We start from the raw sequence: 5000 nt of genomic DNA, 5'->3' as shown, positions 1-5000 counted from the left end.
TGTAAGGACTCTGAGAACAGAATCTGATCTTTTGACACTGCTTGAAGGACTTTCAGGGGGAAGGGGTCTGAATATTGTAGGTTGTGGTTGGGGTAAGGATAATTTATTTATTTCTATTTTTTCCCTCTTCTACTTCGAAATTTGATAATGACAGCACTAAAATAAGATTTTTTTTTTTTTTTGAAGCGTGAAAAGCAGAAGAGAAAGTGGTTAAAGGAGCTGGAGCGATAGTGAAAAATGAAACTTGGGAGGAGATAAAGTGAGAGAAAGTTAAGCACAGTGAAGAGCAAGTGCAGGTGCGCCATTGGCAGCCAAACAAAGTCACGGGTCAACCCCTCGGGAGGCAGTCGGGATACCAGAACACCGAGCAATGACTATCTTGAATAATGGAAGTATGTAAAGTGAAGAGGAAGTGATGAAGGGAGCTGGAAGGAGTGGAAATGAAATTTGCGAGGAGATCAAGTGATAGAAGGAAAGCCGAGAAAGCTGGAGAAATGATAAAGTTTATAAGACCAGGGGAAAGTGAGAGAAATAGCATGAATGTGCGCCCTTACTAGCCTCCCTCGGGAGGCAGCCAGATACCAGAACACGTAGCATGCTATCATTAGATTTTTTTTTTTTTATATATCTCTATTATTATCATTATTATTATTATTATTTTTAAATTTTAGTACTTAATTCTGAAGCTCTGCCCGCGCTCCGCTTCGCCGACCTCGCACGTCACCTCTCACTACTATGCACGATGTGCCGTGCTTGACGTTGTAGTGGGGCCTTGTGGGTGGGAGATGTGGCCACATCTCCCAAAACCACATTGACTTGGTTCTTTTCGCTCATGGCATTGGCAATTTCTTCATATATGATTTCAATGGCTGATGATGTTCCTCTACTTGGTCTGAAGCCATGTTGCCTGGGATTTTGCAGATCGTTCATCTCTAGTTGATTGCGCAATCGTGAGTTTGATATCTCAAAGGCTTTGCCTGGGACTTCCAGTAGAGATATAGGTCTGTAATTCTCCACTTTTCTTGGATTTTTCCCGACTTTGGGTATCATCCTGATTCTTGCTCAGGGAAGGGGAAGTAGCCAGCAGTGTGAGAAACATTATATATGTTTGCCAGTCTCATCAACATCTTATTTGGAAGATTTTGCAGGATTGTTTTATTGATTCTGCTTTTGCCTGGAGCAGTTCTGTTCTTAAAACTTTGAATAGTTAATTTAACGTCTCTGGGGCTGACCTTGGCCATTAGTGGGTCGGTGGGGTCTAGTCTTGTGAAGTCAGCAGCAGCTTCTGGAGATAGGAGGTCGATATGTCTTCCTATTTCCTCAATGATGGTTTCCTCGAAATCACTGTCAAAGTTCTCTTCTTCTTCTTCGGTAATTCTGAAGCAATTTCTCCAGAAATTTCTGAACAGGATTTCTTGTTCTTCTTCATAGATCTTTTGATCCTGTTCGTCGAGGAAGTAGCTACTCCTGCTTTCATTTCTTCCCTTCAGCTTCTTGATTCCTGTCCAGAATGACTGTGGGTCTTTTCGATTCCATTCCACTTTCTTGACAAGGTCTTCCCACTGGTCGTTTGCTGCTCTCTTCCATTTCTGTGAGAGTTCTCTTTGCAATGTTCTGTATCTTGCTCTCAGGTCTTGTGTCCATCCATGAATTCCTGCATAGTGTCTTTTGTCTGGTGTCAGCCTTGGATGGAGGACAGTCCTGTAGTTAGTCTTGGGTACATGTTGCTCGAGTGCAGCTTCAAAATCGCTGTACCACTTTCGGACTTCGTCACTGATCTCTTCCAATGTTGCAGTCCTCAAGTTGGCTGCAGGCTTTGACTGGAGCTGTTCCTTGAATCTTTCCCAATTAGCCATTCTCAAGTTGAGTCTGCTAGAAGTTAGGCTTTTCAGTATTGGATTGGATGTTATCTTGAGGATGATGGGCAGGTGGTCACTGGTGGTTGTAGGGCCCAGTTCCATCGTCATGTTGTGATGGGCCTCATTATTGCAGAGTGCAATACCTGGAGTGGTTGCTATGTTCCCTATGATGAAGGTAGGGAAGTCTGGTCCAATGTGGATTAAGTCTCCATGTGCAACCATTCTAGCATTCTGTTTAGCATTGGATGGTTGGCATTGAGGTCTCCCACTATGTATCTGGGTAATCTTCTTCGAAGTAGACTGTATAAATCTTGCAGTGGAATAATTGCCCTTCTTGGAGGCAGATACATTGTTGCCACTATTATTGGACCTCTGCTGCCAGCATCTCATCAAAGTCGTCAAGAATCTTATAATTAATCTCTCTTCGGACTGCTATTGCTATCCCATCACTTGCTTCTCCAGTCCTGTTCCTCTGATAGCATAAATAGGGGAACAGTTTGAGTCTGTCTGTGTCCTTTAAACCATGACTGTTTATCAGGACTATGTCATTTAGGGCTCTGTACCCCTCTGGGTAGGGTATTTTAAACAATCAACTAAAACCCTTTTTTGCGCATAATGCCCGACAGTTCGTTCCTACGAACCATAGTCCACTTGAGGACGTTCTGCTGTACTATAGTGATGGTGTGGTTCACTTGGATTTGGCTGCAGGTCCATCTTCATGCCTCTCTTGGGACTCATCACAGCCATTCTTCATCTTCCTGTAGGTCTCATGGTCGAGGTACTTGATGATCACACCACCGAGATTTAGGGCGGCTGCCATAATTCTCTTGTCTATGATGCTGGCACAATCATCAGATTTCAGCTTCTGATTGTTGTAGGAGTATTTCATCCTGCCATTCTTGATGTATTCTGCAACATCTTCATCATCAATATTGCCGATTGTGATGTTCTTTTCCGCAGTGTACAGGATGACTCCTACAGCTTTGCCTCTTGCTTCTCTGGCCTTCTTAATGTTCTTGCACTTGTAAGGGGATGGCACCCTTACATACTGGGTTACTGGTGCAGAGGGCTCTTCCAGTGGCGGCATTTCTTCTTCAAGAACTGGTAGTTCTGGCATTTCTTTTTCTTCGGGGGCTTCTGTGGTGTCTTTGGGGGGTGTCTGAGGGTTCTGTTGGTAGCATAACCCTCAGGATGCCAGCCGAATTTATATCAGTTGGAAGGTCCATCTCAGGTAGGTTGTTTCGCCTCAAGGCTAGCTTTGCTTGTTCTGCAAAGCAGCCAGGCTGAGCCAGGTTGGCAAGGTGCGCATGCATCAATGCAATTAAGGTCTTGACAGCCAGATTATTAGGCAGCTGCTTAATTGGTGGCTGTGTTTCCTTGATAGCTGTTTTGGTTATTTCGGCTGTGGCTTTGGTTGTCTTTTCGATTATTTTCTCGACCTTTGCAGTAGCCTTTGCTGTGTTTTTGACCACTTGCCTGAGTAGTTTACTCTCTTTCTGTGCTTGCTTCTCTTGTTTCCTTTCTTCAACCTTTGTTATCTCTCTCCTTCTAATAGGGCAGCTTCCAGAGAGTGTTCTATATTCGCCTCCACAGTTTAAGCATTTTTTAGTGGTGCTCTTACGTGCTATGAACCTGTGTCCGGTCTGGCCACATTCACTGCATTTCTCAGAATTCTTCTTTGTGCATTTTCCCTTTACATGGCCATATTCATAGCAATTCATGCACTGAATTACTCGGGTGAATCGTTCTTCGATCTGGGCCGGATTTATGCTGTAGTTGTAAAGGATCAGACCTTGTTCTTTAACCATTTTAGAAGTCTGTATGTCTGGGAATCATATCATAACAATGTTGTGGCATCTTATAAATTTCATCCACTTGCAGGTTAAGTTGTCTGACCATTTCGTATTTGATCTCTTCATTAGAGTAGCTTGTGATGTTCGAATCATTCTTTACAACAATAGTCATCTTTGCTTTGGTCTTAAGGGGCATCTGGAGGTCAAACCCAGATTTCTTAAGTTTTCGGGCGGAATTCTGGGGACATTATTTTGTCTGCATCTTGGAGAGTTTTGGGCAAAACAATGTAGCCATTCCCTGAGTCTCTTATCCTCAAAAAGTGGATGCCATTACTGAACATAAGTGCACTGAGTTCCTGCTTCCTGGTCAGAGTCAGGATACCATAAAGGTTTATTTTAATTTTGGTGGTCGAAGCCATGGTACCGATCTCATTACTTGGTCCTGTCAGTGCAAAAGGTCGAATTCCTGCCTGTGTTGTCAGATCAAGTCCTATATCTGACAACCTCCCCTTATCGCTGAGGAGCCTAACCAGGTTGGCTATGTAGATGATGTCTAGCTAGAGTTGGAATGAGTGTTAGATTGGCCTGCTGCCATTCTCTAAGCCTAACCAAGGTGGCAACCTCCGAGTGTTTCCTCCAGTATCCCAACTAAGGGACCCCTTTGAGACCCCGGCCTTCGCCGGGTAAACCACAGGGTTCGTCTTCGTAAACAAACGTCGTTATCCTAATGCCGAAAAGTGGTGGTAAAGGACAGGGGGGGACAGGTGTGTGTGGTATTGTTTTTAGCTATCGTGTTTCACATCAAAGCCTTTATTTATTATGTGTGGATAATAAGAGCAATATATACCCATTACAATGTGTTTAAAAAAAAAAAAAAAAAAAAAAAGGATATATATATATATATATATATATATATATATATATATATGTATGTATACATACATATATATATATATATATATATATATATATAAATACAAAATTTAAATACATATTTATATACATATTTTTTCTTTAAACATATATATATATATATACATATATATATATATTTATGTGTGTGTGTGTGTGTGTGTGTGTGTGTGTGTGTGAATATATACACAATTTATTTTCGATGCATTTGTGAAAATATTTCTTAATTATATAATAAAGGAAAAATCAATAAAAGGAGATATGACATTAATCAAAATTTATTTAAGCCAGATAGTAAAGTATCGTACTGGAATATTAGCACGAAACTGTCTTAAGAACGCAGCCGTTCTTTACTATCACTATGGTACTTAGGTTGACTAATCACATGATGACCCGTCGTTGACTTCCTGCTTCACCTGAGAACACAGGGCGAAAA

At 41.7% G+C, this 5000-nt stretch overlaps 1 long non-coding RNA gene across 1 annotated transcript in view; it reads right to left on the bottom strand.

The window, feature by feature from the left end:
- Positions 1-4826: 4826 nt before the first annotated feature.
- LOC122245666 (uncharacterized) overlaps positions 4827-5000 on the bottom strand; it is a 135054-nt gene continuing 134880 nt past the window's right edge. Inside the window, exon 7 of the long non-coding RNA XR_015190467.1 lies at positions 4827-4980. This is a non-coding gene — a long non-coding RNA (uncharacterized LOC122245666). The remainder of the gene's footprint in view (positions 4981-5000) is intronic.

Source organism: Penaeus japonicus, unplaced genomic scaffold (genome assembly GCF_977035675.1).
Source record: "Penaeus japonicus unplaced genomic scaffold, GWHDUDI00000001_assembly GWHDUDI00000034, whole genome shotgun sequence".
Taxonomy (NCBI): domain Eukaryota; kingdom Metazoa; phylum Arthropoda; class Malacostraca; order Decapoda; family Penaeidae; genus Penaeus; species Penaeus japonicus.
This window is presented reverse-complemented; position numbering and strand designations above follow the sequence as displayed.